Raw genomic sequence first — 17,945 nt, forward strand, 5'->3', positions numbered from 1 at the left:
GGGAGTGATGGCAGTTACCAGAAAACAGCAATTCTGACTTCCAGCTGGCATGGAGGTGCAGCATGACCCTTGGTGAGGTCATTTCTGCACACACACCTCAAGAGCAAATCTCTAGCCTATCTTCTGAGAGATCTTCCTTGTCCACAGGAGAGGTCTGTTGGAACTTAGAGTCTTTCCCGGTCTGCTGTGTGCTCATGGGCAGTCTAGCATCTGGGTGTCTCTTTATAATGTGACCTGCCATGGCCCCTTGTAGTCTAAGCTGCTGCTGTGCTCACTGGACTCTGAGAGACAGAGTTGGCTTCATGCTCCAAAAGTCACAGTATACATTTGATTTGAGATGGGCAGGCACCTCTGGGTTTAGTTAAGTTTTACCATCTGACACTTTGTGTGTGTGTGTGTGTGTGTGTGTGTGTGTGTGTGTGTGTGTGTGTGTGTGTGTGTGTGTGTGTTTGAAGACAGGGTTTCTTTGTGTAGCCTTGGCTGTCCTGGAACTAGCTCTGTAGACCAGGCTGGCCTTGAACTCACAGAGATCCACTGCTGGGATTAAAAGCATGTGCTACCATGCCCAGATACCCTCTGACTCTTTAAATCCTGAGTCGTCTATGTTCTTCTTACAAACCTGTTTTGTCCTCACTCACCTCTCCTGCAGCATCTTATCACATGCTGCTAAGGCCAGGACCTCAGTAGTCTACACAGAGATGTTCTTAACCATCTTGGTCATTAAATACTTGCTGTTGTTTCTATCCTATCTCAGGTGACATTTTCTCCAGTTTTTCTTTTCCCACCTGACTTGTGTTATCCCCTTGCCAACCTTAGAATCTCCTCACTGGAGTTCTAATCTTCACAAGTGCCCTGTTTTCCAGTCTTTCTACTGTTGGAAACAGCCCTCTCACTCTTCTGGACTCTAACTTCCCAAAGATGATGTCATGTATGTACAGATTTCTCTTATGTCATTTCCTTACTTCTGGAAACAATTTCTCTCTCATGTATTATTGCTGCATAAGCCAAATTTTATCCATATATTATTATATATTTATACCACAATCTTGAATAGGCCGTCTGTTCTTCACTTGCTGAAGATTTTACTCAGTCTGAGTTCAGCTAGTCAGTCTATCTGAGTCACTCTGGTGGCTTCAGTCAGCTGCAGTGTGCACCCAGGCTGGTGTAAGCTGGTGTCACTCCTGTGGCTGATGATTAGCTGTCAGTCTGTCCATCGGGAGGACAGTTCAGGCCTCTCACATTGTTCCAAGAGAGCACCAATGTTAGTCATGAGGTCTTCTGAAGTCCCGCCTGGGAGCTGTGCAGTATCTCTGCTGTTATATTCCACTACTGAACCATGTCAGAAGCTCTGGGAATGGAGAAAGAATTTTTGGTCATTTTTATTCCATCAGAATTAGGAAGTGGAGTTATTTTTTAAATAAATATAAATTGGTACAACAACAACAAAAAGCCAAAAACTTTCAAGTCAGAGTCTACTAGAGCCAATAATATTAGGTACGTGCTAGGAAATAAATATTGAGCCATCATGATTCAGAGTGGGACCTGAAATGTCCCCTGAGAGAGAAGGTGTTAGGGAGAGAGCAGGACACCTGTGGAAAGGCTTAGTCCATGGAATGGTGAGAAGCGGCACACCAGCTCCATAACCGTAACAGCTTCTAATGTTTCCCCAGAAACAACACCAAGCGCCTTTACCCTTACATGCATCATCCATATAATTCTCACTATGTGCTTTATATTGGTTCTTCACAGACAGCGAGCAAAGAAACTGCAAGGAGACGCTGAGAACAAGAGATTCACAGCGTTCATAGCTGAGGCAGGAAGACATGCGTGCATCACCAGATGAGTCAGCAGAAAGACCTCGCTGGGGAGACTAACAAGGAAAAGTCAGGGGCAGAGACTATGAGGAGAGTAAGATGTTTGCTGCTCTGGTCCCATCCTAGGAAGATGAACAGGTCATCTTGGAGGTGAGACAGTCATATTTTAGAGGCAAGAGACCTACAAGCAGTATCCCTCAAACGTCTATTTGCTCCAGATAAGGCACCAATGACAGATCAAAGAAACAAGGGCATCAGTCTATCTTGGTAAACCAGTGAATTTAAATGGAGCTATTGAAAGGAGCCTAGGTGAGGAGGGCGTACTTACAAGGGCATAGGCAACTTATGGGTAGCTACACTACTGAAGAACCTCCCTCCCTTCCAGCAATTGTTAACCCAACTGTTTATATATCCTTAGGGTGGGAGAGGCCTAGTGAGCAAGCCTCTCTTCTTTCCATTCACAGGGGAATATTAGCGGCTTCAATACTCTGAGGGTCTCATATAGCTAATCACAGCTGCTCTGGTTTCAGAGCAATGGCCACACCATTCCCTTGCACTTTATCCCTTTCTTTGGCTCTTAGATTCTCTACCTCTTTTTCTTCAAAGTTCTCTGACATTTGGTGGGGATAGGAGGTGGATAATATCTATGTACGATGATTTTCTTCCATTTAGGACTGAGAGGTGGCCTGCTATGCTATAGCAACCATCACTTATCATTAGTTTAATTAGTTATGGATATCAGTAGTGATGATGCTACTCACTCCAAAAATGAGCTTTCCTGAGCAAGGCTGACAGTAGCAACAGTCTATGGCTATAAACATGAACTTTAGAAGGCAGTTTGACAGGCATCTTAGTCATTTAAGGAAACAATAGCAATGGCTTCTCCCCTAGGTCCTGTGATCTTTGCAGCACATGTTTTTGTCTTCCAGTATCAAACATGGGTTCCTTATGTGGGGAGATCCTTAAATTCAATTGGAAAGCAGTTGGTTGCACCCATAACAGTAGTGCTACCATTTCATCCATGGATAATAGACAGTTGGGAGGCACCTTTCACCTCAATACCAGATTGACTTCTCTATGTCCTACCATCAAAGCACGTGGTGTCTTACATCTGACTCTAGGATATAACCAACAGCAGTACTGTGTATGGGGCCTCAGTGGCTTCCCCAGCCAACAGCCCATGCTGGCACAGAAACTTTTGTTCATTAGATTCATGTCTTTTGGGAGTGTCTTTTTCCATCTACTGTCTTCAGACTCTTTAACCATCCTTTTAGTGTCCACAGACATAGGCTATTGTAAGAATTTTTTCAATCATTTTGTTGGGTATCATCTACACTTTACCCAGACATAAAACTCCTGAGACTTCAGAGCTGTGCCTGGCCCCCCATGCACTGTGTTGCTTGATTTCCCATCCTTGATTGTTTAAGGATACTTACCCATCTTTCAGGTGCTTTTCTTTTCTTTTCTTTCTTTCTTTCTTTCTTTTTTTTTTTTTTTTTTTGGTTTTTCAAGACAGGGTTTCTCTGTGTAGCTTTGCGCCTTTTCCTGGAACTCACTTGGTAGCCCAGGCTGGCCTCGAACTCACAGAGATCCGCCTGGCTCTGCCTCCCGAGTGCTAGGATTAAAAGCGTGCGCCACCACCGCCCGGCTGCTTTTCTAAACCTCTAAAATATTCTGAAGCTAACATGATGTCATCTATACAATGTTACCATTTTACAAAGACAATTTCTGAAGGCCTACCACCAACCATTCCAAGCAGGTGCCAACTTGCCTTAGGGTTTATAGGTTCTTAAGTTCAGCTAAGGATATACTTAAGAGAGTCACCAAGGTCTAATACAGCCTGAAAAGATCCTATTAGTTATGTCAATCATTTCTGCAACAGAGCACTGTTCGATATAGCAGCATGGATGGAAAACACTGCTGTATTTAGTTCTCTGCACTTCACAGTCATTCTCTGTGAGCCATCCTGCTTCCTCATCCTGGAATGCTGCAGCAGGGCTCTTATACATCTCTCCACCCAAGAGGGCCTAAGCTCGGCTGGATGGTCCTTGGCCTGAGGACAATCAGGAGTTAGGCTGGGCCTGTCGCTGACAGGCTCTAGGCCAGTGCTACAGCTGCCGCCTGACTTTACATTGGTCACACCTGGCTGCTGAAATGGCCCACGGCTTGTTGAAAAATCTCTACTTCCAGGGGAGAAATGAATATAACATACTCTCAAAAAGGATATTTGCCCACTCCTAGGACAGGCTAAATTCTTGTCGTGGTCACTGCTCTGTCTCCATATCCATCTACTGATCCCCATCAGCCCTGATGCTCCCGTAGGCTTCCAGGAACCATGGCATATCTACTTGGTCCAGCATCCAGCTAAGCTCTTAGTCTGCCCATTAGTAAAATATCAATAAGTCCACAATTCAACCTGGGACTTTCAGTCACCTTGTATGGTCTTCATCTTGGCCTTTATCTGGTAACTTGGCCACCCCATTAGTAAAGCAGTTGCCCCTGCCGAGATCTCCTTTGTCCACGGCAGCTGGCACAGTTGGGGTCCTCTGCAGCACTTTGCTAATTTTCCCTTCGGGCTTTACAGCTTTTCAGAAGCTCACATGCACAGCATTTGGATTTCTGTTACATTTCTTCCCTGGAGTCTTTGGCTTGCTACACTTGCTTTGAGTGACCCAGAGCTCTGCTTTCTGCATTTTCTCATCCTCACCTCCTCTTGATTGGTATAGCACATTGTGAACCTCACATATTGCCAATCTATGTCTACATCACTCAGCTCTTCCAAAGCCTCTCCTTCCTGGTAAAATCATGACTCAAGAGGAGGCTCAGCAAAGCCACAACATCCTTATACTTGTCCTGTGGTCTCTGTGGAGACTGCTTCTCATAACTCTTGGTGAACACAGTCCCATTTCTCTCCGACCTCATTTTCTCACTCTTCACGCTTTGGTTATCCCCAACAGTTTGGATCCCAGGAAGTCTATTTAACACAGACCTAATTTGAACTGTCTTTCTTCTATGCTCCACCCTAGCCATAAGAAACAGCAAGCCAGTGGTACCTCCATCTCATCCTCTCATTTATCCAATTTACATACCAAATTGGAGGCTGCTGTGGAGGATGCCACTCACATGTCTCATGGTTTTCTTGTATTCCCTCCCCAAGGCAGGCGAGTTCTTTCTGGGCAGATAGCTGGGCCTGCCTCCTGTCATCACTCACAGCAGGAGCAATGCAGCCGTTACCTTTCAACCCTGTTGCATACGTGTTACTTTCAGGGATAACGGCGTCATCTCTGGTCTGTTAGCTATTCTCAAGGCATCCCTCTTCTTTCAGGGCAGACCACGTTCATATCCCCATATGACACAGAGGAAAACAATCCCATCTGGGTTTCTCCCACAAACTTTCCACCCTGATTTTTCCCTCTGGACAGAAACTAGTCTCTATTACGTGTCTTATCACCTAATGCAGGGTCAACACAACAACAAGGAAGCATGCCATTCCATACCATATGGAGAAAGATGCTACATCAGGATTACCTGGGAGATGTTACACCGTCAGATGGCTTAACTTTAGTTACATGTCTTATTTCCCCTAGCAGGGGCAAAGCAACTGTTCTCAAACTTTCCCCTCAGTCGGTTGTCTCCCTGTTCAGGTACCAAAGTGTAACTTCCTGGGGTGATATGAACAAATACATAGTCACCCCAAATATGACACCAACAGCAGGCCAAAGAAAATTCCCCACCAATGTCTAACTTGGTGAGCTGATGAGTTTATTGGAATTATTTCTAGGAGTATGGGTGGAGGTTGCTTATAGGAGGATGGACAACTTCCTAGCACCTCCACGACTGCAGAATCTCCTCCCCTTCATCAGTTTCTTACATATTTTCAGAGAGGGCTGGGCCTTAGTTGATGCCTCATGAGCCCTCTCTCCCTTTGCCTGGGAGAATGCTAGTAAGTCAATAATGTGAGGGTCTTGACTGTATGATCACAGCAGTGCTGAGTTCCAGACAGTCGTGTCCCACCAGGCAGAGTTCTGTGACAACAGGTTTAACTGTGGTTGGGCAGCGCTTAGCAGGAAGCAAGTGGTCCGCACAGAGAGGTGGCGAAGAAGGCTCTGTGGTGTCAGTGATGGGACTGTAGCTGGGTCATGCATGTTGGAAAGGACTTATGGGAAGGCCACAGTAGAAAAAGGATAGCAGAGAGAGGGAGAGAGGGCCAGGGAATCAGACCAAGGAGTGGTGTTGGTGGTAAGGTGGTGGAGGTAGTTTCACATTGAAAAATCATAGGCAGATAGGAAAGAAAACGTATCAATTGATATATCTATCATGAGTGGATTTTTATCCCCCACCACCACCACCAAACACACATATCTGGTAGTTAATACATTGCTACACATCTAATGAAATGGCTAAAAATAATAATATTCCATTTATTATCTCTTGCTGCCTTATGGATTAGCTAAGCTCAGCAGGGTGGATCTTCTGCATGGGGTGCTATGATTACAGACATCCTGAAGCTACCCTGGGCATAGGTGTCCATGGTTGCCCATTCACGTTGCCTCAGTGGTACTAGTGGCTGATTGAGAGTTCCACTGGGTGATAACCAGCCTTAGCTCTGCTCCATGTGGGCTTTGCACAGCTAGTGTGCCCTATTCCAACCAAGTTCACAAAAGTAGAACCTGAAGATCAATAGAGCTCCAGCCTCAGGAGTTATATAGTATTACTTCTGCCTTGTTCTGTTGATCAAAGTGAAGGCTGGGACTGGCCCAGATTCAAGGAAAGAGAACTTTTGATGAGGGAAATGAAAACTAATTTGCAGGCATCTCTAATCTACCATAATGACAGTCTCAAGAGCCTATTAAAATTATTTCTTAGTAACCCCAGTAAGCTCCGTATTCATTCTTGTATTAAACATCTAACTGAGCACCCATTAGGTAACCAAACAGCTCTGGATACTTGGCATTATGCTTGCAAACAGGAGCTTAAATTCTAGGGGAAGAAGAAGCCCTTGGTCAAATGATTACATCAATTTATGCAAGATTGCATCTGAGATAACAATCCCAGGGAAGCAAAGTATCTCTTGAGAATTAAAATGAACAATATTGACCTAAACTGTCATGGAACAATGCAGGGTGGAGGCTCAGAGGACATTCCCCTGAGAAACTGGTATTTGAACTGCAGTATCTTCTTCCTTTGACCAAGGAACAGTTGAGCTCAGAGAGGTTTAGTAACTTGTCCAAAGTCACACAGACTTGATTTGAGACCAGGTGTGTCTGGCTCCCTTATCTCACAAGGCAATGGAACAGTGGAGAGGAGAGAGGTGAGTCGCAGGGATTCAGAGGGATGGGATGTTTCTTCAGCTGGCACGAATTGTTTATTCCAGGAGGAACACAAAGTGAATGAAAAATGATTCTTTTGTTTTAAAGATTTATTTTTAAATAGGGTGTGGTGGGACATGCCTGGAATCCCCAGCACACAGGAGACTGAAGCAGGAGGATTATAATTGTGTGGCTAACCTGGGCTACATAGCAAAAGCCTGTTTCAGAAAAAGTTACATTTTTAATTAAGTAGGTAATTTGTGGATATATTATAAAAATTTTAAATATTGTGGATGTTGCCCAAACCCTTTCTAATCATTGCTAATTCCATTCTTAAAGTACCTACTGTAGTCCAGTTGTATGAGTTCTGTTTTCTCTTTTCTCTTTAGTCTCACATACCCTTACACAGTCTCCCATTTATCATGTGTTAGGGGTGTGTTCTAAGTGACCTGGCTGTTGGGCAAATGTCACAGCGTGTGCTTAACCCAAATCAGGCTGCCTATGATGTCACCAGATGATATATTCATGGGACCACCATTGTGTGCTGTAGATCATCTCTGCCCAGCATTGTTATGAAGCACGTGTCTGCATACACAACAGAGTTTGAATTTTTGACTTATCCTGCTTAAGAGAGAACAAAAAGGAGAGAGAGAGAACCTATGTGTGTCTCTATATTATAATGGTTAATCTTTATTTGACTGGATTTAGAATCACCTAGGAGACACACCATTGGACATGTTTTGAGGATGTGTTCTGAGAGGTCTAACTGAAGGAGACACCTACCTTAAACACGAGTAGGACCATCTCATGGGTTGGGGGCCTGGGCTGAATTTTAAGAGAGAGAGAGAGAGAGAGAGAGAGAGAGAGAGAGAGAGAGAGAGAGAGAGAGAGCCAGCTGAGCATCAGTTCTCTCCACTTCCTGCCTGGATTCAGTGTGAGCCGCTGCTGTGTCCTCCTACTGCCTCAGCTAGAGTGGCGCTCACCACCTCAGTCTTTGCTTCCATGATGGGCTGAGTCCTCAGACTGTGAGTCAAAACTACCCCTTCCATCCTTAAGTTGCTTCTGTTGGGTATTTTGTCCCACAATGAGAAAAAGTAACCAATGCATACATACACACAGACATACACATATACATACATACATAGTGCATACATACACACATGCTTATATACTTACATACACACATATCTTGATAAGTTTTTAGTGTCTACGTATCTACATCATTCTGTGATAATTTTAAATTTGTTGCTTTTGGTTCGATGACAATAGAAATAACTTTCCAGCTTTGAAGAGACAACTTCTCCTTAGGACTAACAATCAGCATTTGAAGATAATACAGTAGAAGGCCCTGGGCATATAGTCTATGTCTGTAGTCCACTGAGGATACTGCACACTCCCATTAACCTTTTCCTTTGAGAGATTACTCAAATTCCGCTTCTGCCTCAGTACGGAGGTTTACTCCAAGGGGCAGGGCGTGGGTGGAGCTGCTGTGACTTGGGACTTCTTCTTCGTCCCTGATTGAAGACCAGCAGGTCCCATCTCACCCTGGAGCTTGGCATGATGCAGTCTCAGACCCTGGGGCCCTCCGACTCACGACCTTCACTGTGACGAGCCCAGGAGAACAGTGTAGCAAGCTGCAGGATTTAAAGACAGCATCAAGATGGTTTCCGACACATCTGTAGGAGGTTTCCTGTCATTCTGAAACCCCAGGTTCAGCTGCTGAGCCCAAATGGCCTGAAGGTCTTTCTGGGACTGTGATAAAGGTTCTCCATTCCCGCAGCTGCTTCTGCTGAGTTATCTGAGGAAGTGAGGGTGGGGGTGGGGCGGGGGAAGCAGTCCTGCAGAAGACTGGGTGGTCAGGCAGGTGATAACAGCAAGTGGGAGGAGTCAACCACCCAGCGCTGCTCTCTCTCTTTCTCTCTTTCTCTATGTGTGTATTTGCTTGAATGGGTGTACCACATGTGTGCAGGAGTCCAAGGAAGCCGGAACAGGGCATCAGATCCCCTGGAACTGGAGTTACAGGTGGTTATCAGCTGCCCAACATGGGTATAGGGCACTGAACCCCAGGCCTCTACAAGGGCTCTTAACCGCTTAGCTCTCTCTCTGGCCCCCAGCTGGGTGGATAACACCATAAAACTGATTGCGTTTATTCAACAGGACCTGGTTATTTTGTTTTGTTTTATTTTGTTTTCGTTTTCCATTTGTAAACACCTGGTATCTGGAAGTCACTAAATGATGTGGGAGAATCTGGGTCTCATTTGTCACCACTTCAGCCAAGTGGGCCTCACAGTAAAGAGCATTTCCTCCGGGAAGGGTGTGAGGTAGAGAAGATCCAGATCAGATTCAGCAGTGCTGGGTGTGAAATCAGTGAAGTCCTGGCCGCCCTGGGCTGTTTCAGCATTTGCCAGATGCTTCAACTGTCCACAGGTCTCTGTTCCCAGGCACTGTGGATACTGAGGGAAACAGACTCTTCCCCATTTATCTATTATAACTTAGTTCTTTTTTTTAAAATAACACAGTCACATGGTAGAGATTCTTATCAGCTTCTTACACGTCCTTCCATCTAAGTCTAAGAAAATACAAATGTGTGTTCTTACTTGTGACCTTTCTATATGTATAGTTCCTACTTTCTTTTGATGGGTCGATGATGTCCACAGTCATCCTGTGGTATCCTTGGAAACATAGTTCTATGAACCCCCAAATACAAATCCACAGATGTTCAATTCTCCTGTGTAGAATGGTGTAATGTCTATATCTAACCTATGCATATTCTTTCCAGTACATTAATCATGTCTTGATCATTTATAATGCCTTGTAAGTGCTATATGAATAACTCTGCTGTATCATTCAGTATAGATTTGATCATCGCAGGCTTCACTGTATTTTCCATCTGTCATCAGTTAAATCTGCAGATGTAGAAATTGTCCACACAGAGGATGGACTGCATTTCTCTCTGCAGTGACCTGGAGAAGCAGGTCCCACTTGATAACTTGTTCCCCATAGCTCTAGCCTCTTGGGTGCTTCTGGAGCCCCTGGGAGCTCAGATCAGAGTTCATGGAGAACTCATCTGCTGTCTCTTCTGGCTCCACAAGTGTCCCCAGGACCCAAGGATATATCCGCAGCAAGCACGCTCATGAATCATGTGTGTGTATACATGTACCCAAATGCACTCCCAGTTCAGCACCACGCTGACCAGCCCCGCCTCCCTGGCCCAGGAGCTGTTCTTCCTGCCAGAGCTGGCCCTTACCACAGCCAGCCTCGAAGTGAGTCAGCTGTTTGTTCATGCCATTCTTCCTCCTGAGCTATGTTTTGACTCTGTAGCCATAACACACAAATAATGCATTCTCCAAATACTTTTAAAATTCATCTGTGGCACTGTTCTGGGTCTCTGCTCATTGGCAAACTCCCTTGACTTCCAGTCTCAGCTTGAAAGGTCCCACAGAGTCTAAGTTCCCCTTGTCCCCCTTGCCATACAAATACCAGGTCCCAAGGACACAAAATGACGGCCCATTCTGATAATGTCTTTGAATAAAACAGCCATGCCCTTTCATTTGTGTGTTTATTTTAAGGCAGGGTCTTGCCATGTGGCCCTGGATGGCCTGGAACTTGCAATATCCCTGCCTTAGGCTCCCAAGTACTGGGATTACAGGTGGGATTACTCTTCTATACCGGGCTACAGATGATGCTTTTTAACACAGGAAGATGATGTCACTATGATCTGACCTGCAGTAGCTGTGAATTTACTCATTCATGTACGGTGAGCTCACTGCATCTGTCATTCTTACTCAGGACTCCGAAGTCCCACTTGTGAAGACGTTTTCAGTTCTCTTCTGTCCACACCCTTTTGGCATCCTGCCATTGATTTTCTCTTGGAACATTCATTTCCTATTACTAATAACTCCCTAGGAAGTGCTGCTGGCTCTGACTTTATTGTTATATAAAAACTGGAGTAATTCTTCCTTTACCATTTGGCACACTTCAGGGATCTTCTTTTTGGTAGTTTCTTCCACTAAGAAAGACATGCCTTCCAAAAGCTCTGTCTAGGAAGAAAGAGATCCAAGAACTTTCTTAGGGAACTGTGCCCGTTTGCTGAGGTGGGAGAGACAGGGCGGATGTGAGGGAGGAAGCAATGGCTGGGTGGTAGGATGTGAAGGGTGGAAGAAAAGCTCTTCCTCACTAAAGTTTCACGGAGCCCCAGTCACCTCACCATCACTAAAGTATGAAGACAGATGTCTGGGTTGACTTTGGTTCGAAGTTTAAGAAGTAGTTGTTGGCAATTAACCAAGTTTTTTTTCTTTCTGCAGTAATGGTATAAATGGAAGTTTAATTTTTCAGATAACCCCACAAAGTGTATCTAATCTGTCTTTTTACTATAGTCTTTTTCTACATTATCGTTAGTTGTGTCAAGTAGGGCTTTGGTTGAAATCTGTCTCTGTTTCTTCAACTGACAATGAAGGTAGGGAGGTAGGTGTCTTATTAAAAGGGTGATATAGGACATTAATATTAATTTGCTTATGTTGCTGTAAATACTTTTGGTTAGACAATGCATGAAAAATAAGAGGTTTATTGTGTCCATGGTTTTGGAGGTTCAAGAGCATGGTTTTGGCATCTGATCACCTGTGGTCAGGGTCCCTGTGACCGTGATGTATAACAGGTCATATGAAAGAAAAAAAAAAATCACATGGTAAGAACAAAAGCCGGAGATCAAGGAAGGGCCAATTTGTTGTTTCATAAAGACCCATTCTCAAGAGAACTAACTGGGGTCCCATAAGAGCTGCGTTAGTCTCTTCTATGGTCATTACCCTCAGTGATCTAACTACCTTGCTCCAAGCATCTCTTAAGAAATTCTTCAGTGTTCTATCATATTTTGGAATCACCACATTGAGGATGTAAGAACCTCCAGGCAAAAATCCCATGCAAACCACAGCACATGGATTTATATATAAAAAGTACTTACAAAGGTGCTGGGCACATATTTGGGGTTACATTTACCTTTGATGGAAAACTATAGGACACTCCAGTCACTGTGTCCCCAGATTCCTGATGAAGGCTGGCAAGGACAAGGGATGAAACTCTTCTTGGTCAGCCATATCTCGAGGCAACTGAAGAGGAACTGAAATTGAAGCTACTCCTGCCTGGGCCATCTGTCACTCTCAGCTAAAGCAGAGTCTGCTGAACTCCCAGGGAAGGTCATTCTCTGGGTCAGATACTATAGAACAAGAGATTTCACAAGGGAAGGGAGAGCTGGTGTTCACTAGGGCTGACCTATGGGGCAAGTGGGCCACTTGAAAGGGCCACAGGGGCCAAGGCTGTTGTCTAGTAGTTTACCATCACTACTTTAAAGAACTATGAGGTTAAAGGCCTTCCCCAGTATGGTCTTTATCTATGTTGGTTTAGACTCTGCTGCATTCAGATTCATCCAGTACCAGCTAAGAACTCCTGAGAACAAAGTGAAAGCCCTCCCTCGGGGCACCCATGTCTTCATTGGGACCCTCAGCTTCTCCTTCTAACCTGGAGTTAAAGAGCAGGCAAATGAATTAAGGAGCAGGCTGGAGAAGAGGAGGCTGTCTTCCTCAGGAGACAGCAGGTCAGGAAGGATCCATAACTGGCCAACAGTTGGCAGAGGCCATGGCCAGGAACATAAACTTCAGCCCTAGCACTCAGTTGTAAGACCCACAGACTATCTCATTTGAACCCCAGACCCTGCCCTCAAAATTTGTCTTTCTTGCATAGATGGGTATCTGTCCTCTGGACACAACCTGATTCATCAACTTAGGCTGTGTAGACTCCTCCTCCTTCTCCTTTTCTTCCTCCTCTTCCTCTATCACAACCTTTACCAAGGATACAAGTGTCCTGCTGAGCAATATTCTCTAGATATTTTAAATTTGTATCATCTTCACTATTAACTTGAAAGTTCATAAAGGTATACATTGTATAATTATTTATATAGGTTCACATGTGATCTGACAATCTGAATACTCAACAACACACACATACATGCTTGCACACACACACACACACACACACACACACACACACACACACACACATACCCCTACTCTGTAATCTGCATATAATAACTCAAAATAAACATCATTTCACAGTATCCTGGAAGAAGTGGAGTTAGAGTAATTTTAAAGCTTTTTTAGTAACAGTAAAGGATGAGCCCTCTGAGGTCAGGATTTTCCTCAAAACTGGACACACTAGGTGATTCACCAAGCCAGCATGTACTGAGCACCTTTGTGCACTGCTCTGAGTTGGAGACCATGTGGTGAAAGGGCAGAGCAGACTCAACTTCACAGAGTGCATTTCTATAATTAGACGACATGACCTTTTCTTTCCTTCCTTCCTTCCTTCCTTCCCTCCCTCCCTCCATTCTTTCTTTCTTTCTTTCTCTCTCTCTCTCTCTCTCTCTCTCTCTCTCTCTCTCTCTCTCTTTCTTTCTTTCTCTCTCTTTTTCTTTCATCTGTCTGTCTATCTTTTTTAATCTTCTTCCAGAAAATATTTTGTTGTCAATATTGATCATTAATCAGTGATTAATAGTCACAATTTAAAATATATGTGTCTCATTTCCTGTTACATGTAGCTCTTGTTCATTCCTCAAAGCAAAACTACCTTACAGTTGAACAGTAATTGTTATCATGTAAATGGATCCAATGTATAATTTAAGGCAATGCCAGAAAGAAACCAAATGGGAGATCAGTTATGGACTGAATCACTCACATACACTCCAGATAGCATTACGGGATATTTGCTTAAACATACCTTTATGAGATATTTGCTTTGCCTCATGGTTTCTCAACCTTAGCTCTACTGGCATGTTAGGCTACCTACTTTTGTGTTTTGAAGCTGTCCTACCATGGTTTGAATGGCAATGACCCCCATAGGTTCATATATTTGAATGTTTGATTCCTAGTTGGTGAACTGTTTAAGAAGAATTATGAGGTGTGTCATTGGGAGTGGGCTTTGAGGTTCAAAAGCCCATGCCAGGCCTAATCACCCGCCCCCCTCTGTCCATCTCCCTCTCCCTTGTTGTGGAATAATCTTTTTGTACACTGTAAAAATGTGTCACTCAGATTGGTTTAATAAAAAGCTGAATGGCCAATAGCTAGACCAGATTTTTTGGGGCAGAGAGAATGCCCGGAAGAAGAGGAGTTGCCAGCCTGGTGGGGAGGAAGCAGCATGGGGAGTACAGAGTAAAGGTAATCAAGCCACATAAAAGAACGTAGATTAAAAGATATGGGTTAATTTTAGTTATAAGGACTAGTTAGGAGCAAGCCTGAGCTATTGACTGAGCTTTCATAATTAATAAAAAGTCATGATTTGGGAGCTAGTTGGCAGGACAGAAAAATCCACCTACAAATGGCATCCAATGTGGAGGCACATATTTCCACACAAGACCTGAGAAAGCTTAAAAAAAAGATTTCAAACACATAAAATGGAGCCAAACAAGACTTCCTAGTCCCACAGTCTCTCATGTGGCCACGGTACAGAGACCATGTGGCTACAGTACAGAGACTCAGCTCTCTGTTCCCTGTGGACTTGAACCTCCAGCATGTCATGAGCTAAGCAGTTTAAGATTTTGCTCATTAAGACAGAAAAGGTAACAGATACACAAGTAAAGCAGGTTCAGATGGAGAAAAAAAAAAAAAAACCTCTAAACAGGTTACAATGTGTTTTAAATGTCAAAAAGCATATTACATTAGGGAAGAGGTTATGCTTTTGTTTTAAGAGAAAATGAAAGGCTGTAGATTCATTCAAGGTTGATAGAAAACAGATTTGATTGGGGAAGACCCCCTGAAAATCTTGGCTACAGACATAAAGAAATAAACCTAGAATAACTACAAGACAAATGACATATATTTTACCTGCTCAAACATAAAAAAAAACATCTTTAACTGACTTGTGCACACTGCACATTCCATGCTTGTGGTAATGTAGTTTTATATGTTATCTGTGAAAGTTTGTGTGTTTTCAGAACAAGGGGACCAGACACCAATGAGAATGGATGGCCCAGGTGATCCAGCCTCTCAGAGTGCCTCTGTTACAGTTCCTCAGAGCTCTGGATCTACAACAGCTCCAAGACTGCTTGCTGAGATGGTCCAGCCTCATAGACTATTCCAGCCAGGACTTCAGATAATCCTTCCATTATCCCTCATACCAAGACTAGACAGCAGCTATCTCCTCCAGTACTTGACCATTATCTTAATTTTCTCAGAGTACCCCAAAGATGCCAGCATTTCAAGACAACAGAAAGCAGTTCAGAGAACACAATGCTCCCATTCCCAAGGGATGGGGTGGGTGGTTTTTGGTCATTCAGTGAGTTATGGATGTTTGTCATTGTTTAGGGGGGTTGGTTACAAATTGTTATTGGTCATGATCAGAAAAAAAAACGCTGAACAAAGGAGATTAGATTAAGGGATCTCTTTCTGAAGGAAAAAAGGGATGAGTATAGTACAGAAATGATTGGATAAAAGGATGGATTGTTGAGTCTACTTTTTTGCAACTACTAGTCTCAAATATTTTACATAGGTATGGATTTTGGTATATTGACACAAATTTTAAGTCATTTTTATTATACTGAATTTTTTTTTTACTCTTGTTTGGGGTATTGTGCTTATGCAGCTCATTTAAAATGTAATGTATAATTAAGAAATGAAGGTTAATAGTCATTTTTAATAATCAAACTTGTAGGCATGTTTCCAAGGTTAAACATATATTTTAGATATATGTTTATATAGATATATAATTTATATAGATAAATGATCTTCAAAAATTTCAAAGACCTATAGAATATGGCCTTTAAAATGTTTTGTTAACATAGGACTTTTTATGATAATGGAGACATATCTGCTCCAGCAGTACCAGTTTACTTCAGAGAAGATGATGGGCATTAAATAAACTCTATATGGAGCTGGGCAGTGGTAGCACATACCTTTAATCCTAGCACTTGGGAGGCAGAGGCAGGCTGATCTCTGTGAATTCGAGGCCAGCCTGGTCTACAAATCCAGTTTCAGGATAGCCAGAGATACACAGTGAAACCTTGTCTTGAAAAACCAGAAAAACCAAACCAAACCAAACAACAACAACAAAACTCCATATGGAGTTTGCTTTTAATGTGGCAAAACTAGCCATTTGGGCAAGAAACTGCTCTTGTCTTGACTGCTGACAGTATTCTGGACAAACTGGACAAGCAGGACATGAAGGAAAAGACCATAGAACTTTGCCAAGATAAGGTGAGACAGTCCTTCAAAATTCCTGCTTCACAGAAAAGTCTGTCAAATATGCTAGGCCTGCAGGTTAAAGATGGATGCCCCAATGTTGCAGAGGAACCTTGAGGTGACTGTCCAGGCAGACAGATGTCTGTCATTTCTATAGTTTTTGAAGTGGCTTACACTGTACTTTCTGTTTACTCAGGAAATATTATATCCTTTTGGGGTCTTTGATGGAGTTGAAGACTAGGTAGTTATAGTTGCAGTTTTCCTTAGTTATAATAGAAGATAAATTAGGTACAAAACTTTGGACTCATCAAGAGAGGATAGATAATGGAGTATTTTCCCTAAATTTGCCAAATACAAATGGACTAGACATTATAAATGTAATTTTTTTTGATAATTGTTCTTACTGTATATAGTTTTATTCATTAAAGTTAATACCTCTCCTATTTAGACAATACCTGATAATTGTTCTTATTGTATATAGTTTTATTATGTTAGAGTTAAAACCTTTCCTTTATTTAGACAAAAAGGGGGAAATGTTGTAGAATAATATTTTTGTACACTGTGAGGATGTGTCACTTGGTTTATAAGGAATATTTTTAAAGATACATTTTACAAGCTTTATTATTAATTGTTTAATATTTTGAAAAACCACAGAGAAGAAGCTCTGAAAACAATGGGAAAGAAACATTTGTATCTTTACATCTGTAAAGAGCATCTCCATTTATATGGGTGCCTATAGATGTAACCAACCATCTTATTAAATAAGAAACACAGAACCAATGCAAAGAAGAAAGCCAAGAGATCAGAGCTAAGAGCCTTACCCAGCTGCTGCAGCTAGCCTCTTAAGCCAAGAGACCTCTCTGAAAGAGAGCTACTTCCTGTCTGTCTGTCTTTATATAGACTTTCTGTTCTGCCTTATTTAGGAAATAGCACGGTCTATACATAATTTTATGGGCACTAATATAGTAGAGGATTCAGGAAAGAAAAAAAAAGGAACTGAGTTCCCTCAAAAATATTAGTTCTCAATGTGTGGGTCACAACCCCTTTGGGGGTCAAATGACCCCCTTTCACAAAGGTCACCTAAGACCATCGGAAAACACAGATATTTACATTATGGTTTATAACAGTAGAAAAACTACAGTTATGAAGTAGCAATGAAATTAATTTTATGGTTGAGGTCACTACTATATTAAAGGGTTGCAGCATTAGGAAGGTTGAGAACCACTGCTCTAAAAGTAGATGATTGATTGTGTAACTTTTGCTACATTCATATGATGAAATGTTTCTGAGATCTTAATATTTAAGTTTTAGAAAACTATTACATGGAAGTGTAACCTCAATTTGATTACCAATAACAAAAGAATGTATCTCAATGTTGTGCATGGTTCTAATCATCTTATGAGATTTTTTTCTGTTCTCATTTCATTTTAATTTCAAATAATAAATATATTTTTAAAAAGTTTATTGTGACAGATTAATAATCTCAGCCAATTTTAAGTGTACAGCCCTATAAATTTTGACATAAGACATATGACTGTAGAACATAGACTGTATCACTCCAAGATACAGACTTTATCATCCTGCTGTTAATGTCATGAATA

The 17,945-nt window shown here is 42.5% G+C and overlaps 1 long non-coding RNA gene across 1 annotated transcript; it reads right to left on the reverse strand.

Moving 5' to 3' along the window:
- Window positions 1-992: 992 nt before the first annotated feature.
- Window positions 993-8,689, reverse strand: LOC131910387 (uncharacterized). Its single transcript, XR_009379124.1, has 3 exons — window positions 8,528-8,689; window positions 7,609-7,708; window positions 993-1,348 (listed from the first exon to the last, which is right to left on the reverse strand). It is a non-coding gene; the product is annotated as an uncharacterized LOC131910387 (long non-coding RNA).
- Between the last annotated feature and the right edge of the window lie 9,256 nt (window positions 8,690-17,945).

The sequence above is a fragment of the Peromyscus eremicus genome, chromosome 5 (assembly GCF_949786415.1).
Source record: "Peromyscus eremicus chromosome 5, PerEre_H2_v1, whole genome shotgun sequence".
NCBI classification, from domain to species: Eukaryota; Metazoa; Chordata; class Mammalia; order Rodentia; family Cricetidae; genus Peromyscus; species Peromyscus eremicus.